Source organism: Nesoenas mayeri, assembly GCF_963082525.1.
Source record: "Nesoenas mayeri genome assembly, chromosome: 22".
Classification (NCBI taxonomy): Eukaryota; Metazoa; Chordata; class Aves; order Columbiformes; family Columbidae; genus Nesoenas; species Nesoenas mayeri.
In genome coordinates this window covers 5,224,447-5,247,839 of record NC_137572.1, presented here as the reverse complement: position 1 = coordinate 5,247,839, position 23,393 = coordinate 5,224,447, and positions in this window count along the sequence as shown.

Sequence of the window (23,393 nt, the reverse complement as noted above, 5' to 3'; positions counted from 1 at the left end):
CCGGGGATGGCTCAGCCCCGCAAGACGGGATGGGATGCACGGGGGGATGTGGGGGGGGGGCGGTTTTTGCAAGGTGGGGGAGACACCCGGTTTCTGCAAGGTGGGGGTGTTTGTGCACACACACCCACCCCCCCCCCCCCCCCCTTTTTTGCAAGGTCGGAGGAATTTGTGCACCTCCCTCCGCTCCCTTTTTTTGCAAGGTCGGAGAGATTTGTGCACACTCCCCCCCTTTTGCAAGGTGGGGGGCATTTGCGCACACCCACCCCCCTACGCGCTCGCTTGGCCACGCGGTGTGGGGTGCAAATTAAAGGGGGGTGGGCTCTGCTGCTTCTACATCGCTTCTTTAGTTTACCCCCCCATAATTTACACCACCCTCCAGTGCTGCTCCCTGCCCCAACGGGGTAATTAAAGCAACGAATCAAGCAGTTATGTGGCTTCTCCCCCCACCATGTATATGGCTAAATTTGGAGGGGGGTCGCTGCCCGTCTCCCAGCACAATCTTCGCCTACCTGCGCGATTTTTGGGGAGGACAAAGCAGCCAAAGAATCACCCCGAGGTCCAGCCAAGGGGCCCCAAACACTAACTCACCCCCTCTCAGGGCTAAGTTACGTCCTTACAAACGGCGCTTTGCACGGGTCATGGGGGGAAGGCTCGTCCAGCGCCCCCCATAGCAGCCTCATCCCCAGGGGAGCAGCGGCTCCTCCCCTCCCCCCTCCCCCAAAAAACAAATAACGGAGCTGGGAGGGGGAAAATCCACCAAAAAAACCCCAAAATAAAGTTTCTTGGAGGGGCGGGGGGCGCTAAGGGGGCAGATTTTGCAAAAGCTGCTACGACCAAAAAAAGGCAGAAAAAGGCCTTTTCTCTACCCATCATTTCTGAGAGTTTTAGGCTTGCTTTTATTTTTCTTAATAAATAAATATTCATTTAATTTTTTTTTTTTTTTACCCAGCAAAATGTTTTGGACAAAACAGAGGGGCTCAAAATACACAAATAAATAAAAACAACTCTTACCGTCACGCTTTGCGCAGCCACGGAGGCCACAGACTCCCTCACCTCCATCTCTCGAGTCCGAAAGGGGCAGTGGAGGGCCGCTGAGCGCAATTATAAACCCGAGCATTAGAAAGTAATTACAGCTGTGGACTCTAATTACTTACCGCTGCGCTGAAAGGTGAACTTCAAAGGGGGCTGCCACAGCTCTTCGTGCCGTGCTGGGAGCTTCTGCGAGTGCCTGCTTGCCTTGATGGAGCTCGGCTTTGTGGTTGCCTGTGCTGGTTTAGCTAAGCGGGGATTATTACCCTTTGGTGTTGCCAAGCTAAACCGATGCCAGGTGGGTTAAACCTGACTTAGGAGCAGCAGTGAACTGAAGTTTAATAAAGTGTCTCAGCTTGGCACGCACACGCTTTGCTCTCCACAGAGGGGTAGTCACCCTGGAAATAAAGATTTTATATATATATATATATTTATTTATTTTTAGCTTGCATCCTTCAGGAAATCAAGCTCATTTTGTCCATGCACACTGGTCTTCCCATCCCTGTCTGTTTGCATACCTGTCAACCCATTGGGGAGAAAAAGGTGCCAAAGTGCGGACGGTTGCTTGCGAATTATCATGTTCCTGCACTTTAAAGCAGGGCTAAAAGTGACACTCCTGGGCTGTGTTTTCCCTGTGCCACCAGCTCGCCTTGGACAAGTGACACCAACTCTGACCCTTGGTGGCTACACAAGTATGTTTGTGGCTACCAAGGTATTTGTGGGGCTCCCCAGTTTGCAGGTGGCGGATTTTTCCTGGCAGCGACGCTGATTTAAAATGCACATTGAATAAAACTCTCAACATCAGGTTTCAGCAGGAATAAGTTTACTAAATAACACCAAGACTTTCCCTGTCGTGTTTTAGTTTATTCTGCAAAACGTTGTTTGCCTACAGACTGGGGGTACTAATGGATGTTAAGGCTGCTACACAAGTGAAATTTTCCAGTGAAGCTTCAAAACACCGTTAACATTTTCATGGCAATTTCTTCTTTTTTTTTTATTTTCCTAAAGAATATTGTTCCTCGCCTGCATTAAAACCAGCAGAATGTTTTTTTAACTTCCAGGGAAGGAGAATATATTTCATTTGTTTCTCCTTCCCAGCGAAAACACTTCAGCTGGAAAATTCTCATCATTGCAATACTGACCTTTGCAAAGGGCTTTAAATCCTTGAATGGAAGTAGCATGTAAGTGCAAAGTTTTATTAACTGATTACCTCTGTGGCTTCGACTACTTTGGTAGTCAAATTTGATTTAAAGGACTGTACTGTGCACATATAAAAATCAAGTTCTGATATAATTTTGGCTTGCTGGAGCTGAAATAGGGTTGCAGCTCCCAGTATTGTCCTGCAAGACGATTTCTCCTTTACCTGCATGATGGCGTTATTACAGGAGACAGAACAACGCGAGTGCAAACTGATTATTAAACGCTCATCTCAGGTATCTCATTTAAATCCGCCGTGCTTTACGGAGGGAAATGAATCATTGCAATTAAAAAGCTGAGGGAAAAAAATCACAGAGCCAAGTGAAATGGGATGTTAAGGTTGATTTCTCCTTGGAGAGGTTTGTAAGTGGAAACTCCACATTGGGTCCCTTTGCATCAAGACCTTGTCCACAATTGCACCCCTCCGTGTAATTTGCAATATTTAACAGCAAAGAGCGTTGCGTGAAGCTGGGAAGAGCAGATGATAAATGTCTCCCTTGATTTAAGGGTAAACCAGGTACCTTTCTCTTTATTTTTCTTCGTTTTTTTCTTTTCTTTTATTGGTATTCCACATTGACAAGTGCAATAGATGTGAAACATCACAACAATGAAAGCAAATACTTTCTGCGTGCCTTTGACTCACTTACTTCCAGGCTATTTACCGAGAAGTGCAAGAAACCAAATGTTCTCAACTGCTGCAGCAAAATGGGAGGGGAAAGAAAAAGAAGAGAGAGAATAATATAAAACGTGTAAGCAACTTGATCAAAATGAAGCAATATTGACAGAAAATGGAGTTTTAAACAGCAGGACAACAGCAACTGCGATGGATTTCATTCTCGTGCATTGCAAAGCTGAGCCAAGAGCCTGGAAGAGCGAGAGACAGGGGGAAATAAGCACACTTTTCCCGGCTTTATAACATCTTTGCCTTGTCATTTAAAATACATATAAGTGAAAGCTGCGCGTAGCTCTGCTGTAAAAACACGGGAGGTTTTCCCTGCTCTTGCTGGGAAATTCATCCCACCGTGCCTCAGTTTCCCCCTCTGCAAGGCAAGGTGTGAGCTGTCTCCTAATTAGAAAGCAAAATCACCTGGATAGCGGGCAATTATTTGGGTAACGGGCTGGAGGAAAGAGCATTATTCCCCCAAATAATGCGATGCACACACCATGGGACCTCACGGCCAATTTGGTGTCATGGAGATGCCAAGGAACATCCTTGGGGGCGGTGGGATGCAGTGAAGCCTTTTGAGGTTCCTCTGAGATTTTGGGGACACATTCGAGACTCTTTTTCAGTGCCAAAAAGTGCTACATCTCCCCCCAGAGAGAACAACGCAGACTTAGGCCAGGGAAGCCGAGCAAGAGGCCTGAGCTCTTATTTTATCTCCTTGTTTCCTTTCTTGGTCCTTGTCTCTCCTTTTCTCTCCTTGTCTCCTTTATTTTTCTCCCGGCGGGATGGACAGCCGCCAAAAATCTCAGCTTGTGGCACTTGATAAAGCTCTTTTTCTGGGAGCAATATGGGCAGAGAGAGGCAGGGCCTGAATAAAAGAGAGAAGCGCTGAGATTTCCAGGGTTAAAGTTGACAAATAAAAGCATTTTTGGGGTCATTTGGGTTTCAGGTGGGGACAGCAAGGCAGCCTGGCTTTCTACACCAAACTGTTGTCCCCTGACAAGTGTCCCCAAGGCTGGAGGAGTGTGTCCCGCACACAAATCCTAATAAAATACTTGAATTTTCCCCAATTGTCCCCGTGGTTTCACTCTGCTTTATCCCCATAGTTTTGGGCGCAGCAGGTTGTGCCACAATGGGGACAAATTAAAGTTCCAAAAGTAGCCAAGTGCCATCGTTAGGCCTCATTAGGCCTTCCTAATTAATCAAGCTCGTCCTTGCAACCATCCCTGGGATGCTTTGATGCAGCTTTTCATGCAGGTCTTTGAATGCCAAGTTATTTTAATGTCGTGCTTTGCTTTCAGCTGCTTCTACGTTTTTCCGTCCCGCTGCTTGTGCTGCAAGATTAAAATAGCCGAGTTGAACCTGCTGCAATGTTTGTGCGCGGATGGGCACAAATAGTAATTAATAGCAATCAGTAAATAAACAAAAACCTGAATTTCACTCCCACGAGCTGGCGATAACCCTTTATTTTACCTGGAGCCACGATAACTTGTATTTCCTTTTAAAAATCAAGATTTGGAGGCCAGCTCTGCATCCCCAAAAAGTTGCTTTTTGGGATGTAGGACCATCAGCCTGAATGTCCCATCCCCTATTTTCCCCAAGAACACAATGGACTCGGATATTCAGATGTAGACAGATTGTCTCATCCTACTGCAAAAACAATTAAACCTCTGGGTTAGGGTGTTATTCACATGTCTGAACATGATGATAATGATGATAATAATATAATAAAGACTGGATGCATTAGTGTTTGTTAAGAATCACCATCTGATCCTGACTTCTTCCAGGTCCCATGTAACTGGGAGCACAGGCAGGACCTCTGCAGCTTCTCCTGTGGCCTCCAGGAGAGGAGCTGCCTGTGGGAAAATGCAAATTAAACATGCAAATTAAACATGCAAATTAGAGTCTGTGATGAGGCTGCTGGACACAGACAGACCCTGTCCCCTTTGCCAGTTATACGCCTATTAATATTATTATCTTCTTCATTTTTCATCCCACAAGCTCTTGCTGAAACCCGGCTTGGGCTATTTTTGCTGGCGAAAAGAAATGTATAAAAATCCCGCATAAATGAACAAACCGCAAAGGGTTAAATGCGGCATTTGTATAAAAACAATGAATCCCATTTTTGCTTGATTGGCACTTTAATTAGGCCCACGTCCTTTTGCTGCTACTGCAATCAGATTGGAGGAGAACGCGAAGCTTCCGCACCGTTATATTTATCTCAAGATTACAAGATTTCCATTTATTTATTTCTTTCGATGCAAAAAAACCCACTACCTTATAGATGTGGCAAGGGAACGATATTCATTAGGGCTCAGAGAAAGTGGATTGCAGCACAAAAATTAATCTTATTATGTTAACAAGGGATTGTTATGCTAAGAAGAATATGGAATGAAAAAGTTCCTTTCTCTCAAGTCTGCCAGGAACGAGCCGAAGCTCCAAAGTCAGCCTTGAATTTAACAACTTCAGCATGAAAAACAGAAGAAAGCTGAAAGTCCTTGTGGTTTTTATAAGGCAATCTCCCTCTTTTCCTTCAATTTTACTGCACTGAGGCCATAACTCGGGCTCGCAGCTTCTAATCTCTTGAGACTGGTTTTAGATAAGCGCGACTGGTAAAGAATAGGCCCGGATTATAGTGCCCATACCGAAGTCTTGCTACGTCTTAAAATTTAAACCGAGATGAGCAGAGAAGTCGGGCTGAGCCGGGTTTTACACCCAGATATAAAAGACAAGTCGGAGCATAAAGGGGATGTAAATGGGACAGCGGAGATTTGTGGTTCCTGACCTTGTGGGGAAATGATTTCTCTGTTGGAAATAAGGGTCATTTTATCTGCGGGAAAAGAGAGAGGAAATAATAAATTACTGAAAAATTATCTTTGTGCTGGCAATAAAAAGAACCTTCGGGTGAACGCAGCTCCTTCCCCTTCTTCTCCCATGCTGTGAAGCCCCAAAATTTGCAATATTGGGGAAAAAATATTCACTAAATACCTAGTTAAATCCTTGCTCCCATCTCTCCAAGCTGGTTGTTACTATGGGGGATGAGCGAGAGCTGTGAGTCAATGTTCAACCTCATATTTTCTTTATTTCTATTTTATTTGTTGCCTCCCAAAAAGCTTTTGGACCCCAGGACAAAGCAAAAAAACTGGCTGCGAAATTTGCAGCCCATTCCTGAGATTTGCTCAAATCGAGGGGAAAAAAAAAAAGGCATTTGTTTTGCAGTGGAATGGTTTATTCTTCGAGCAAAGATAGAAATGATGCCATTTGATTGAGGTGGCTAATTACACAGCTTGAAGAGTAAATTACAGCTATCAAATACCCCTCTGAATATTCACTTACAAATAGAGAGAGAGGAAAATGAAATTTTTTGGGTTTGCTGGCAATTTCGGAATAAAAACATTGTCTCTGATAGGGGATGGTGAACAATCCTTTAAAAATTCCTCGGCGACTGCTACATTAAAATGATGTTTTCTTGCAGACCAACCACCCAGTTCACTCCAATAGCCCTGAGCCATTTGATTCTTTTCTGTTTTCAGGTTTCTTGTTTCCTTGTGGGTTTTGGAAACATTTGCCTCTACTTTAATATCTAGTTTTTTAAAGTGAAAAATATGAATTGCAAGTTGAAAGGCAGTTCAAGCTGCCCAAGTGGAGTCAAAATCTTTGTCATAGGAAGTATGTTGTGTGCCAGGAGAAGTTTCACAGGGAAAAACCACCCCAAAGCATCCATCTCCTCAATTAATGGATAAAAAACAACCTGAATTTCATTCCAACGGGATGGAAGGAACCCTTTATTTTACATGAAGCCACAATAAATTGCATTTCCTTTTAAAAAATCAAGATTCTGGGGCCAGGCTGCAAAGCTCTGCATCCCCCAAAAGTTGCTATTTGGGTTGTAGGACTAGAAGTTGAAGCATCCTGTGCCTCAGTTTCCCTGAGAACACAACAGACGCCTCACTGGGCAATTGATGAATGTTCTCCGGGTGTTTTTTGCTGCAGAAATCCTGCGGAAACCACTCAAACTGTGGTGTGAGGATCTCCCCCTTCGCCTCCCTGCTGTGCCTTCCCCGGGTAATGAGAGCAAAGCATCACCCTGGATGTCTCTGCGTGCTGGAAAATCACTGGCGCCTATTAGGACTGAAAAAAACCCAACGAAGAGAAGAAAACCCATTTTCTTCTCTTTTCCTCTTAGGAACAAACCCAAACCTCATAGCGGTGCCACCCTTCCCGGCCACCTCATTAGCGGCATCTTTGACAAGGGCGAAGCGGCGCTTTTGGGGCACTTTGGCATCTTTTAATTTGTCGCCTGGTCCCAGGAGGGGAGATGTTTTGTTATGTGCAAGAATCATGCGAGATGCACACGGGGACTTGTTATCCCATCCCCAAGGGGTACAATGTGATCTGAGGGGTGGACACAGGGGGTTTGCAGCCCCAAGGAGCCCAAGTGTCTTGTTTTGGGAGGAGAAGAAGCAAGAGAACAAAACACCAACCTGGGCACACAATAAATTACAACCTGGGCGCAATCAGTTTGCTGGGGCAAAACATACCTTGTTTTACTCACAGCCATGATAATTTGTGTTTCTTCTTCAATATTAAGTGAAAAGCTTGGGCCGTGGTCCAGCTCTGAGCATCCTCTGCGCATCGGTGCTTCCCAGACCCGGTGGCTTCTCTACCACATCCCACCCCACAAGGAATTAAATGGAAAAGGGAAAATTCGGAGTGTACACCATGCAAAAAACCCAAATATCGGTTGCACTTCTAGAGCGTGTTCAGATCTACATGGGCTTCATCATCCCTGATGTGTCCCAAGGGGGCTAATTTTTCCCAGATGCATGATAGTTTTTGTCCTAGCGCGGGTCACAGGAAGCCCAACACTGATGGGTTTCATCTCGTTTCAATTACAGTCATTAAAACTTTCCCTCGCACGAGCCGAAAAGCCGTCGCATGACAGCCCATTAGAGAGCAGTTATTTATAACGGGGCACGTTAATTTTACAGGATCACAGACCAGTGATTCAGTGCCTGGCGTTGCTGCAAGGAATCACTCATGGGAATAAGTGTGCGCTGACAGAAATGCTCCTAAATCCACAAGTTCCCACCAGCAGAAGCTCCTGGATCAGTTGAAATTCAGTGGTAGAAGCATGTGGGTTGGTAAATCTAGGATGCTGGGGTGGTCCAGAGGTCGTGGACCAAAATGTGGGATGCTGAGTGATCAAGTCATCTCTTTTAGCCCTAATTCTTAGTGTGAGTTGATGGGTGGAAGCTCCTGGATCGGTCGAAATTCAGTGGCAGCAGCAGGGAGATGAGTAAACCTGGGATTCTGTGGTGGTCCAAAGGTCAGGGACCAAAATGTGGGATGCTGAATGATCAAACAGTCCCTTTTAGCTCCAATTCTCAGCACGGCTTGAAGGATGGAGGCAGGGGGGAGGTTAAGGAGATGCAGGCAAATGGGTGACTTGAGATCCAGGGCTCTGGGTGATGCTGAAGGGAAGCGGGGGCTCCTTTCCTAGGGTACCCCCCGTTTTTTCCAGCCCTGATTTGGGATCTGTGGGGAGCCCACACCATGAAACCATCACCTTCCTTGCTTGCTCGCTGCTTTACGGTGTTTTTTCTGAACCACTGGGATGTCCAGCTCTGCAAAAAGGTTTTTCTCAGCCTTTATCTCCCCCAGCTTGGAGACACTTTGTATGAAAGATGCCGGAGATGAGGGAGGAGGAGGAAAATACAAAACCTCCTGTATTGTATTGAATCCCCTTGAATTTTCAAGTGCTGCGAGCTTGAAGCTTTCTGGGTTGAAGAATAGGAGTGGGAGAGGGAGAAAGAGATGCAGGACAAAAAAAAAGGAGCGTTTTGCACACACAGCAAAGGGTGGACACAAATTTTTCCAGCCCCAATCCAGACCTTGTCACCCATCTGCCTAATGACAAGTCCCCTCTGGACATGGGTCTCCCTTTTTCTATATGTTTCCACACCCCTGACCTTGGCTGAGCCACCCAGGCAACAGAAAATAATCTGATAATCATAGTGATGATAGTGATAATCATCATAACAAGCTGTGTTCTGGTTAGGGCGCCTGTCACCTAGGCATGCGGGTGACGGTGACAACCAGCTATTATGTACCTAAGTGTTGTGGTGTCGGGGCTGGGTGTTAATAAGAGAGGAGGGGAAATAGGAAAACAAAACCTGAATTGCCGACAACGTGGCTCCTGTCTGGAGGTCATCCCAGCGCTGAATATCCGTGAATCAGGGAGCATTTTGGTCCCTCTGAAGCAGGGAGGGCTGGATGTCTCTGCTGGAGAAATGATGCTCTTAGGGTGAGAGAAAAATGATGGTCACTGGGCTTTTACACCAACGCGGGTGGTTTGTGGGGCTGGTTCTTTTGTAGAAGGGGAGTTTTCCTGGGTGTTGATCAAGAGAGACGAGGGTTGGAGCCCAAATCCCATCACTTCTTTTACTGAGGTGCCTAAAACCACCCTGTGGCATTTCCCCATGCAGCGTGGTAATTTTTAAGTATCATTAAGCACCAAAACTTCTGCAACTCCTCCTAAGCATCTCTAAATATCTAAATGTCTTCCAGAAGCCCAACTCTTGACCTGTACTATTATATAGACCATTTCTCCAGCAGAAAAAACCAGGTTCCTCCCGCAAAACCCCAACTCCTGGCCCACCCGTCGTCTCCCTCTTGTTGTCCTGACGGCTTTGCCACATTAAAGCCGCCGGAATAACTCCATTGCACGGGCCACTTCACCTCTTCCCCTCCTACCTGCAACAAAACCCATCTCCCGCTATTCCCTTTGATGGCTTCTCTTCAGCTGCTGCAGCAGAGAAATGCTCATATCAGCAAACAGATGGCGGCTGAGGCATGTAGCATAAAATATATTTATCAAGGCAAACAGCTGTAGCCCATTTCATTCCGAAGATTTCTATTAAAAGTTCTCTGGAGCTACAAGCTGCTCCGGCTCGGCAGCCGGAATAAAGCCGAAGGGACAAATGGCTTTTTGCTTTTTTTTCTGAGCGTTTCTTTCCCCTCCCTTAGCTCTTTGCTACTTGAAGAAAGCCTGACCTAGCTCTGGCTTTGATGAGGCTGGGGACCAAGCTGGGCTTATTACAAATTAATGTGAATTTTGGGGACCACTGTCATGCCCATCCGGGTGCTCTGGGCTGGATGAATTACCCCCCAAAACGGTCTCGGGAGATATAAGACTTGGGTCAACATCACAACATCAAACCTTCACCTGCAGGGACATCGCAGGAGTTTGCTGTCGTCTTTATTTTCATCCCCAAAAGACTTAGCTGCCACATTTATGATTTATGAGAAGGGCCAAGGTTGAAGGAAATGCAAAGTTTCGCTCAAGTGTAAATGAACTTTGTTGTTGTTTTGGCAGACGTTCCTTTCACAGGGTGGGAAAATGTCCCACATCAGCTCAACTGTCTCCTTTGGGGACCTCAGGGCTTCAAGTTCAACTAAAACCTCCCCCAAATCACCTCGTTTTTATCTGTAGACATCAAGAGGTGGAGCATTTCTCATTTTGCTCAGTAACTTCTTCCCAGGGTTGATCACCCTCCCTGTTAAAATTCCAATGTGAATTTGTCTGGTCCTGCAGCAGCACTTTGCTTCTCTTTCCCTGCCCAGTATTTTCTCCCTCTGAAGCTGCTTATATATCATTACAGCTGCCTTTTTTTCTGGCTCATCGAGTGATTTTCCTCCAGCATCTGCAATTTTCCTCTTTGTCCTCCCAGATCCCCATCATGGGACCGGCCAGAGCCACATCGCACCTTAAGATATATCTCAAACCACCTCAATAACATCCCCAAACCCCAGGGCTTGTCTGCAGGATTATTTTTCCACTCTGAAATTAAAAAATAAAATATAATAAAATAAATCTTTCCAATTCCATGCGTAGAATAAATGCAAGTCCTTGCTCCTTCCCCAAGCAGATGGTTGGGGCTGATCTCCCTCGAATGGTTTGGGATGCTCGGAGCCTCCTCCCTCCCTGGCCCGTCTTTGCTCCTGGTGACACGGTGACAGCCCCGGTACATGGAGAGATTAGCCCGGTGCTCCTGCCACGGACCAGCCGCGCTTTCTTTTTATCTCCGAGAAGCAGGCGTGCTGGACCGGAGCCCTGCAGGGATTTATTGAGGCGCCCTGGATCTGCCTTCTCCTCTCGCGCCGGCTCCTACGCACCCATGGAACACCAAACCCAGCAGGAGCGCTGCTAAAGAGAGGTGGAAAAGGCATTTTATTTATTTCTTAAAGTACAATCCTATTGCAATTTTGCAGTTTTGGAGACAGAACGTCATCTCAAAGCAAGGTGATGCAGAAGGGAAGGGATGGTTGGAAAGAGACGGGGATGTGAAAATGCAAATGATCCCCATGAAAATTTGCCCTGGGAGGTGCTGCACAAAGCTGCTGAACCTTGGTATGAGAAGGAGATGATTAAGACCCCTAAGTGGTGTTTTGACCTCTCCTTTGGCTCCCTGGTTGCCAGGCATGTCTGAGATATGTATTTTATAGGTATAGACTATATACCAATACCACTGATAACCCTCCTTACCTGATGGATGAGCCTGCAGGTTCGTTTGCAGCATTTTATTCCTTATCCTGGAATACATGATGAGGATTTTCCCCCTAGTTTGCTATCACATCAGAACGAAACAGGGAAGGATTGTCCCTTTTTAAAGATGGGAGACCAGAAAGGCAGAGATTAAGCCAGTGCAAAGCTGGTGTTTGGAGATGCTCGGCTGCATCTCAAGCCCTGTTTTCCAGCAAGAACAGGCTGCTCTGAACACTCAGTAAATCAGGCCCTGTAAATGCTCTCGGAGAAGCACTTAAAAATTGCTCGGTGCTTTTAAAGATCGTGGCGACTGCCTCGAAACGACGCTGCGATGCCCAATAACCCCTATAGCGACCGCCTCTTAACCCAATGTTGGAGCCCGGTCCTTCCCCAGGACATCCTGATGCTCTTCACAAAAGGGAGCAGAACCATTCACGCCAGTTTACATATGGGGAAACTGAGGCACGGTGTGCGTTAAGTCACATCAATTCACCTCGTTGGGCTGCGGTTGGAGATGTAGATGGACATCTCTCAGATATGTGCTTGGCAAAGCTGTAATACACCAGCCCTGTGGCTAATGCTGCAAAAAGCCACATATTTTCTGGCTGCTTTTGGAAAAGAAATGTCTTTTTTCCTTAAGTTTTCCACAAGTAACCCAAGAGGAGCAGGCTGCACATGAATATCACTAATGCTTCCCATTTCTATTTCATTTATGCCTCTTCCCCATCTTAGGAGAAGCTCCCACCTCCTTGGCAGGGAAAGAAGCAGCGGAAGGTTTGCAAGGCTGCAACACCGGCTCAGTATTTCACAGCCGGTTGCTTCGTAATGGGATTTTTATTTTTGTTTTAAATTGAAAGTTGCTTTCCCACTCTGATTAGCAGCGGCAAATCCCGCTCTGCGTGCCGATGGATCCGCTCCGCCAAGACCCGGCGGAGGGTTTCTCAACAACATGAATCAAGCGATTCTGCAGCCGCTTGGACACCTCAAATCACACTCTGTGCATCCCCAGCCCTGCAAAACTCTTGTTGGGAGCGGTCAGGATGCGGCCCCGGGTGCTCAGGCGGAAGACGAGGGGCTGGCAAGTTAAATTAATGCCGGGAGAGCAGATGCGCACTTAAACAAACCATCCGTTTGCAAGAGGAAAACAATGACTTAGTACTTTCTAATTACCATCCCCAAGTCAAGCAATTACTCCTGGTTCACACGTGATTGCTAAGAATAGAATAGCGTAAAATGAATAAACTTTTCTTTTTTTTTAAAAAAAACACAACAAAAAGCTACTTCGTAAATTTTCATTAGCCGACAAAGTGAGGAAGATATTTATGCTCCGGTGCAGCCCCCATAAATAAAGACATTACTCAGTAAATGAGTGAATTAGTATTGTGCTTAATTGCTGGAAATTATTATCAGGTTACTACAATTATTAGAAATTATGAGCAGGATCAATCCTTTTTATTATTTAAAAGAAAAAAGACAATGAATCTTATTGATATGCCTGACGCAGTTATAAATAAGGCGGAGGGAATTCCTCGGTGGAATTCATATATGAGACAAGGAGAAAAGGAAAGAATTTTGTCTCTTTTAGCTGCCCTTCAGCATCATTTTCTGCAAGGTGGGTTTCCAAAGCAAGGGAAAAATGGGTTGGAAAACAGCAAAAGCCCCACAATGAAGATTTTTTGGTGTGCCAGAGAAGGATTTGGACGGGGGTTTGGAGGCTTTTCAGGGTGCTGTTAGTTCATCTCCTGCATCTCTGGGGTTTATGGAGACAACCTAAGACTGAAAAATGAGTCTGTGTATCTAAAACCTGTCTGCTCCTTCCAGCTAGATCAGTTGGTCTAATAAAACATTTTATTTGGCCCTATAAAATCTCTCCTTTCGCAGCTTTAGGCCCAGCGCAGCTGCAGCTTTTCCGAGAGCAGACGCGGGTGGGTATTTCACTTTTGGGCAACACTTGTGCGAAATTGGGCGCTGTAAATCCCGCTCATCTCCCCTTGTGCAGAATGGGGGATAACGAGCGGGACAGGTGAAGCCTTGACCATCCGCTGCTGGTGCCGCACGCCGCTGTTTGCAGATGAAAAGTGATGAGGGGAGAAAAAAGTGGTTATTAGAGCAGAAGTGCATTGGGAAAAAAAGAAAAAGAAGACTGGATTTCCTTTGTGCGCAATATCACTACAAGTCGCAGTATGTCCATTATTGCTCTGCTTATTGTGATGTGCTTTGATTTTAGGTACCCCACCTATGAGCAGCTCAGATCGCAGGGTGCTCGTCTGGGGGGTGATTGGAGATGTGGGCCACTCACCCTGTGACGTTAATTCAGATTTTGGGGACGTTGCACCCATGTGAGTCTGAGCAGTGTCTGTGGGTGGGTATCAGGAGCCAGAGACTTTATACAGCTTTGCTATCAACTACTTATCGCTGAGGAAAAAACACTTTTGCATTGGATCGGAGACACGCTGTTTATTGGTTTATATTAATGAGAAACGGATAAAGCGATGCTGTGAAAGTTAGAGGGGAGAATATGGACCGTGCAGACGTAGAAACAGAGAGATCTTTCACAAACATTTGCAAATGTTTTGGGCCACAGTCATGCAGCTCCTTCCTCCTTGAATGGCTTGGGAAAGCAGGGCTTGGGAAACCAGCTGCCAAAGTTGACAGTCTGCTCTTGAAAATAATAAGAAGGGAGATTTAAAAGCAGAAAGAAATGCTGGAATAGCCAATGATTTGGCTTCTGCCCTCTGCGAGATCTCCGCCTCCTTGGATCTCAGAGCTGGGTGCAGGCTCGACCTTAATGGATCTAAAATAAGGCGAAAGGCTGCGGATCTGGGGAATGACCAGGAAAAAAGGGAAAATTAAGATGCTGTGGGTGAGAAAGGGGAGGAAAAGAGGTTTGAAGAGCTGCCCTTCCAAATTCACATGATTTATCAAGCCTGAAATCCATACTAAATCCTCCGCTATGCCAGCATCGTGTTATTCCTTGCTGAAAGAGCAACTGATGGTTTTGCAAGGCTGGGCTGTAGATCCTGTCCCCTGTTTTCATCTGTATGGTCCACTTGACCTATATGAGGGTTATATTATATTATATCTGCATTCCTGGTATGAGGAGAGGAAGCTGGATAAAGAGGAAAGGAAGTTAGATGGATAAAGAGGAGAGGAAGATGGATAAAGAGGAGAGGAAGATGGATAAAGAGGAGAGGAAGATGGAGAGGGTGCAGGAATGGTCTCTCTCCCTCAATTCCGACACATGAGTCAGCAGGATCCCTGTTTTCAAAGCTGGCTGCTCTCAAAAAAAGGCATTTGCATTTCAGAGCGATCCTGCTTTGCTCTCCCACTGACAGTGCTTAGCTTTTGTATAAAAGCAGGGTTCCTCCGCAGGGCTGCGAAAGGGGCCGAGCGGAGGAGACAAGAGGCAGGAGCCGCTGGGTTTGATCATTTCTCCCTTTGTCTCTTCCCGTCCTTTGCCAAGAGCCTCTTTCAAAACCTAAAGCTCATAAAAACAAAAAGGCTCAGCAGGGGGATGCAGCTGGGACATGCACACACACGTGTGCACAGCAATTTATTCAAAGGTAAAGCTGGGAGAATTCATCCATCCCAGATTAAGCACTTCCATCAACTTATTTTTCCATTATAAGCTACTCCAGCTCCATTAGCTGACTGGGGTGAAATTTACCATCGCAGAGATGGTCATATTGGGAACTTTGGTTTATATAGTGGGATGTTTAACCTCAATGCTGAGGATGGGAAATTTAAGATCTAGAGACCCCAATCAAAGTTTCTTGAGTAGATCTGATTCCCAGAAAATGTCCTATATGTGTTCTGGAAAGCAAACTACCCCCCCAAAAATTGCAGTTTAGGTTTGTTTGCGACTTTTCACTGTACTAAAGGATCAAGTTTTGAATTCAATGTTTGTATTTTCCTTTGCTTTGTATTTGTTTTCAAATAAAACCTCATTTCCATGACATTTCCTTCCTGTACTCCATTGCTTCTTAAAGCATAGTAAATAAAAATATAAGAGAAAATACCCCCCCCCACAGCCTCAAAGGGGAAACAGGTTATCCACACCCCACAGATAACCTGTTTCCCCGAAAATAGTATATTAATGATAATAAATGATATTATTAGTAATAATTTTTGCTCCAAAAGATGTCTTTTTTTGCATGTATAGCTGCCTGGACAATGTTTAAACCGACCTCTTTTATAAAACACTAAAACTTGAATATTTCTCCCCAAGACGCTGTCACAAAAGGTCTCTTGGGCAGCGAGATGCTTTGTTTCTTTTCCCCCCTCCCTCACTTCTTACCCCAATTTCAGCAAAACCATCCCCAGCCCTTCCTTTGGAGATGACCAGGGCCTGGAGTTGCTCCTCACATTAACATTCACCTCAAAGCCCTAAAATCAAACACGGCTGCTCTGCTCCGGGTCTTTCCCTCCGCCCCTCTCTGCATTCATCACCTGGCTGTAAATCAATCCTCTCATCTCCTGAGTAAATAGAATCGCTTCAAAACATTGAAATAACCTTACACACACTATTTTTTTTTTTCTTTTGGGCAAAAAGAAGAAAAATCAGAACTAATAAAGGAATGAAAGGGAAAAAAAGAAAGGTACTTTGATGACATTTTTTCATGCTTGCTGGCTCTTTCCTCAGCTGGATGTTGGGTGGTTTGACAGATTCCACACCCCACAGATAACCTGTTTCCCTAAAAATAATATATTAATAATAATAAATAATTGTATATTATTATTAATAATAACATATTAATTTTTGCTCCAAAAGATGCCTTTTTTTACATGTATAGCTACCTGGACAATGTTTAAACTGACTTCTTTTATGAACTGTAACTAGGGCTTATTTTTGGAGCAGGTCTTATATTTTGAGCACCCTCAAAAATCCTGAAAAATGATGCTAGGGCTTATTTTTGGGGCAGGTCTTATTTTGGGGGTAACAGGGTAGGATTTCTTGGGGCTTTACTTCCGATGGATGGAAATAGTGGGTGGAGAAGATGCTGGAGCTCAAGGAAGCCTTGAATTGGCCCTTGTCGAGCTGCTTCTTTGCAAAAGAACCAGTCAGGAAATAAATTGATTTTAAAAAATCTAAAATCTTACAGGAGAGTACTACTAATAAAAATATATTATGGCAAAGTAGACGCATGGGTAAGACTCATTGTATTTGTACACCCCTGGATCCAGGCTCCGCATTTTGGCACCATCTTCCCCTCATCTCCACCTGAGGATTATTTGGGGGAAGAGTTATGATTATCCCTGATTTATCGCTCTGCACCAGGGGAAACTCTTGCAATTATGGAGCCCTCGCCAAGAGCCACTCAAAGGCGTCGCGGCCTCCGCTCCGTCACTGATTGCAGACACGGCCTGATGTTGCTTCACCAAGACAGCTGATTAGGCACCGAGCATCATCTCCCTATTACTTGCAGATGGTATTTCCATCTGTATTAAACAGCCAGTTTAAAGCTTATTAATTATTAAAACAGTAGCTTTCATTCTGGGGGGAGATTTCTCTTTTTTTTATCCTTTTATTTGGAAGTCTTAACTTGATTTTCCTTCCATTTGCTGTTGCAAAAAGCAGACACTCGTGCACTCATATATATTCCAGCTCACTCTATATCCTTCTCATCACTCGTCGCCTATTGAGAATATAATCAGAATAAAGTCAATTAAAGACAGGATTAGACCCAGAGGAGGTTAATAGGACTATGACAACAAGGCATTTATCCACATTTTTTTCCTTCCACCCTTCACTATCCAAACCTGTTTCTCCCCAGCCCATCGAAAAGGAGCTGGATGTTAATGTTTTGCCAAGCGTGCAAAGCAATCCTTGCCGAAAGATAAAAGATTATTGTTGTGGCTGTTTGCATGGATAACGAGCCCACCTGAATGTGTGAATAAACCCTGATTTATACAAAAGCTTGAGAATCGCCAGAGATGGAGCAGAGGGGGGTTGTCTACACAAATTCTAATCTAATTTTATTGTTTTCACTGTAGTTTTTGGTGAGAATTGAACTGAGAGTCAATGGTACCGACTGGGGGGTAAATCCTGTGAATCCTATGGGGGACTGGTTGGGTTTTCTTTGGGTGGCTGGGTTGATGGTGCCAAAATCCTAAAGTCTGAAAATAAGCAATATAGCCAGTACAGAGCCTGGGAGATACCCCAACCATACCAGGAAATAGGGGGATGTTTGGGCCACGACATTTTTAACAGTCCTGAACAACTTCAGATCATCTGCCTTCTGCCTTTGGCATCTCTTGGTTTAATCACCCAAATATACCTCTATGTATTTTTTAACCCTTGGAGTATTGATACATATTCCCCTGTGGGCTTGCTGGAAGGACCAGATCTGGCAATGGCAGAAAAAATGAGGAATGTACGTTCAAAATTGTTCTGAATAAAGTACAGAAATAAGTACTCCTGCCATGACTGCATCTGCATATTTAATAATGGAATGGATCATTTTCCACACATTCATCCAACCCTTCACTTTCACCCCATCTATAATTTGGATTGCCACAAATTCCTTTGGAAACGAGTACTGCAGTTTAACGGATTATTGTCTTTAAACTCACCTCTTGCTGATTTTAACCGGTGTCTCTTCAATCTGAAGCCGCTTGCAGAAATGAGAATTTCCATTCTTGCCTCTCCGTGCCATCCACCGTTTGTAAACCTCCATCAAATCCCCCTTTGGCCGCCTCTTTTCCGAGGTGAGAAACCAGAGTTATTTAATCGCCTCTGGTATAAAAGCCTTTGTACCTTTTCTAGTTGCACCCATGAGAAATGGACTTCATTAAGCAATAAAAGCTCGTTTGTCTGGTTTAGCTTAATTCTCTTTGTGAGACACAGGAAGGTGAGAACCCAGGTGAGGTGAGAGCCACAATAATTCCTCCTTTGTTGCCTTGAATTCCCTCATCTCATGAAAAAAACCTGTAATATAAAGTTGATATTCCAAGAACTAGGGCCTGTCAGCCTAATTTTTGCAGAGGGGCAGCAAATTCTCGAGATTTTCTGATCCTACATGCATTTTGCTGCAGGTCCCGCATTGACCAGGATGGGAAGCAACACCCAAATCGAGCCCTGGGCCTGCAGGTGGTTTTAGGTGTGGAGATGTTCATTGAACCCAGAAACTCAGTGGAAAGGAGATAAGAGTTTTGAAAAAATCACGCCAGGAGGGGCAGAGGTTGGAGGAACTGCTTGATAACCGTGCACATTATTTTCAGCATCACAATTAAAGATAATTTAATCTCATTTCTGTGCTCATGTCCATGGTTGGGAGAAAGATGCCCACAAAGAGCAAACACTACAAAAAATAATAATAAAAAACCCCCAAACTACAGCTACTTTTCTGAAAGCTGTTGAGGACTTAGTTTTTTGGGAAAAAAAAAGAAAAATCACATTATTTTCACCTTTCTTTCATCCTTAGCGTAGGTGTGCTCCAAACAACCTCGAAATGACAATGACCTTCACTAGGTTTCAGGAGTGGGCTCCTACCACCTCCGTGCTGGGAAAAAGAGCAACAAACCCCATTATATTCCATTTCAAAACATCGCAAAGTCGCAATTCGTTTTGTCCCCGTCACCAGCTAATCCTCCTGCAGCCAAGAACTTGCTGTTGGCTTCACCTCTCAGGGGAGAGACTCACCCTCTCCCAGACCTTTTGTGAGAAGTGGCACTGTTATCCAATTTCCTCCTAATTGCACTAACGAGGATGAATTAGGACTTTCATCAATGGGGGCGAGTGATTGGTTTGGAGTCAGTCATGGGCGACGGAGCCAGAGATTAAACAAAACTATCATGTTAATGTCTAATAATACAACAGCAAGTGGAAATTAAGCACAAGACAAATATGCTGTGCCGGCGACATTGGAGAGTTTGTTCTTTAAACACAACGTTATTTTAAAGGCAATGCTATTATTAGGGCCATCTAACTTAATTTCGGAGGCATAATAGAAAAGTAAATGTGCCGCAGTTGCACTTTATGTGCAATTTCGAAAACAAACCCAAACTGGGGGAGAACGCTGCATGTTACTGAAATAGCCACTCCAGCTAAATTCCTCTCTGATATACGTTAATTATCTCCAACAGGGAACGGATGATTTCATTTGGAGCCGCAGCAGACGGCTGGATGCTCCCCGCGACGGGAACGAACCCCGTGACGTGCTGAAAGAACATGAGAGCGGGTTCTCCCCCCATCATATTGCAAAATCCAGAGGGATATTTTAACCTCTGGTTTGCCATTGCCTTGATGTGAGGCAAGCAGATTTATTCCTTGATACGAACCCACGTTTATCATTTGAACGCTCATTAAATGCATCACTAATAGTTTATCATACAGCAGCAGGTTTATTGGGTGAATCTGGCATTTTTTCTGGTGGGAAATATTTCCATCTGGAGTGTCCGGGTTTGCCCCCCCCAGAAATATCCAAGCAAAGGTTTCCTTGAGTGCTGATAACTCCCCCATTTGCTTGTGCAACGCAATTTTGGGATTGATCTGTGTGTAAAGCGATGCAATCCAATTCCTAACATGTATTTTGTTTTATTTTCCAGCGGTGATATCATTTTCCCCTTTTATTAAGTTGCATCAAGCCCAAGTCTTAGTGCTTGAACGTCTCATCCTGCACTTAAGGGAATGCTGGAGATGAGCAGCAGCATTGCAAGCCTCTTTCTTTATCAATATCCAGCTCTTCTCAGAGACATTACCCCTTATTTTATGATGAAGAAGGAGGTAGAGCGGGCTGTAATGGTCATGCAGCAGTACTCACATCTCATGCAATTTGGATTATCTCCTTTTTGCTGCATATCACCACCCCACCCTGGACCCCAAGGATGCGTTCATAGCGGTGTAAATCTGGTGTTAGGGTGGGATTTTGGGTGGTGATGCTCAAGAAGGGGCTTATTCATGTTGCCATGAGCATCAGGAGAGCACATGGGTGCTTCTCATGTCATTTCCTCCCTGAACCAGCTCACAAAGGTCTCACAAAGCCTAAAATAGCAAAGGAGAAAGGTTGCAAAGCGCTTCCCGTCCCATCCTTTATGTCTCATCGACGCTGAAATACTTTTTCCCTGGCCGGTGCATTCAGTGCATATTAAACACAAGATGAAATTCCGTCTCAGAAAACCCCAGAGATGGCTCTATTGACTGTCCTTTAAATAGAATTAAAATTGACCCGAGACAGATCTGCAAGCCTATTGAATTACACTGTCCACCACCGAGCTCCGGCTGGGCTTGCAGGAAGAAATGAAGCAGCTCGGAGCAGAAATGAGGTGGACACGGTGACATTACAGTGAGAACCTCTCGAGATGGACTTGCACAAATCTGTGGTTTGAAGGAATTGAAGTTTAAAGTGGGTTGCATGAGGTTTTGGGTGCAATGGGTGAAGAAAGTGCAAGATGCATCACGGCATGAAGTAGCCGGTTCATCCCCCTCTTCTTCCTCCCCAGCATCACGCTTTGAGCTCCACATTAAAATAATTAACATGACCCGAAGCCTAAAAAACGAGGAGCTGATCTGCTGTGGTTTTCAGAAACCCGTCCCCCACTTGGCCTTGTTGCAGGAGCTGGGAAATGCACAGGATTGCTTAGTAATGTTTTTCAAATTTGACTGGCATATTGTGCCTGTGCATCCATCTATAGGGCACCTAATGGGCTCCGCTGGGAGCCCACGGTCCACAAATTAGCAAACCTGGAAACTCATCAGCGCTTCAGGCATCAGTGGCATTTTAAAAGACCTTTATCATGAGTGGAATTAACAGGAACCATCCCTCTGGAACCTGTTAGCTATTTTATTCAGACCCCGATGGACCAAAAGAAAAATAATACGCATCTATTTTGCTTGAAAAAAAATTGTCTTTGGGGCATTTGTACTATTCAAGGCTGCGCGATGCCAGGGGACAAGGGGAGGTGTTTTATCAACTTCACTTGCTGCTTGAGGCCGAAGATATATAAGTCACTTGGCAGGGTAAAAATGAATAATTTTAAGTAGGAATAGCCTCCCCTTGCTGGGGTATCCCTGCCTTGGAAAGCGATTTTTGGTCTGCAAGAAGGTGATCCAGGTGCACGCCCGGCAGGGAAGTGCAGGATATAGATAAGATGTTAAGCCTTGGTAGCCCAGCTGGAGTATTTTCTTACGCTTCTCCTCTCTTTGGTGCAAACATTTGGACACGACGTTATCTCCTCGGTTCCCAAATGGGGGAAAATGATGGTGTGGAGAGCGCAGCCCTGATTTATACCTGCACACCAGCCCAGGCCCAGCCACAACTATTATTAGCTGACAGATTTGAAAGAAAAAAACCCTATATAAATCTCCCCTTGAGCCATAAATACATTTCTGCCTTGGGAGACCACGAAGCAGCTCATTATACCACATCCTGAGAGAGAGGCATGTGGCATCCGCAGTGACAAGTCGAGCATCCTCACGTTACCTCCCCGGCCGGGCCGGAGGAGAATTTGCTGAAGTTCAAGGGAGTTTGATGCTTGCTCAGGGCAGAAAAAAGAGAAGATGCTCTATTTTGGCAAGGCGGGAGCCCAGGAAACAGGGTTCCTGGGTTTCATTCTCAGCAGGGAAGTATAAACTATAGATGAGAGGAAAAAAATCATGGGAGGCTAGATTTGAGAGCTGCTGCAAGCTGTTTGGGTAGGTGAGTCATTTTTTTTGCGCAGGTCAATTTGCTCCCAGGGCTTTTCTGCAGGTGAATGTAATGCTCGTACTAGGGAAAAAAATGAATAAAGAGAGGGGTTTGTGTCTCTATGTGGGTCCAGTGCAGTGCTGGATGATGCTCTATGGACCTGGGACCAGAAGCCTTTCCTGAGGAATTTTGTACATCTCTGGTGCAGTTGCTTCTTTCTTTTTCTCATGGATGGCAGCAGCTGGATGAAAAGGAATTATTCAGCTCAATAATTCTAGCTAGACCGCAGTACCTGATGCAGATCTTCCCATGCAAACCGACTGCAAACCTCCACAAAGTTTTCCAGCGTACTTTTTCACCACCATAGGGTTTAAAAACATCTTTTCCCCTATATGTACAAGGCGCGACTATAGATCTCTATTAGCATGCAACGCGGAGCAGCAATCTCTGTTGTACAAACCGGTTCTCCAGATTGAGAACTTGCCAAGTGCTGGATAAGCTGTAATAAAGTCTCTTGTTGTAAGAGCACCCCGCTGACACGGGCTCTGATCCGCAAGGAGTGGGAGCAGAATTAAATTCCCTCGGCTGAAGCTTGTCCATTATTCTTGGGCACTGGATTTGCAGGAGCCGCCAAAAAAAAACCCAACCGGCAATGAAGTGCCCTGAAGTGTCACATGTGTTTGGCGTTGGGAGAAATCGCAGAAGGCAGCTTCGAAATCACAGTGGCTGTGGCTACTTGAGGCTTGCAAGAGGGTTTTTTTGGGGGAAAAGGCACAATTCTGGGACAAACAAGAGCAAGGAGGGAGCATTGAGCTTCCCTGCACATCGCCCAAATCCCACACAAAGCAGAGATCTGCTGAGCAGCATCAGTATCTCGGTGCCTGGCTCCAGGCAAGTCACTTCAGGCCACGTTTTTAATATAGTTGGAAGCCCAAAGGCTCAGGCAGGTGCCTTGTGGGATTTGCAGTGAGGTCTGAGAGCTGCAAGTCCTTGAAATCCTGCAAAGTGGGGGAGAAACGAGCTGAAGTCAAGTGAGCATCGTGGAGCTGGTGCACAATGAGCAGGGGTGTTGCGTGGCTTGCTCGGGGAGAACCAAATGGGCTTTGCTCCAAAATTTCTACCTGTTCATATAAGAAAGCTTGAAAATATGCTTTTCAGCCTGAAAAGCATTGCATTTCATCCTCTAAATCTTGTCTATCTATCAGCCCCATCTCCCATCCCCACTGCCAAGGGAAGAGCCTTTTTTCCCTGGCGCTGGCCAAATGATTTTATTAAGATGCATCTTGTATCGATGCCCTTTCCTCTTCTTCCTGTGCCGTTCCCCTGATCG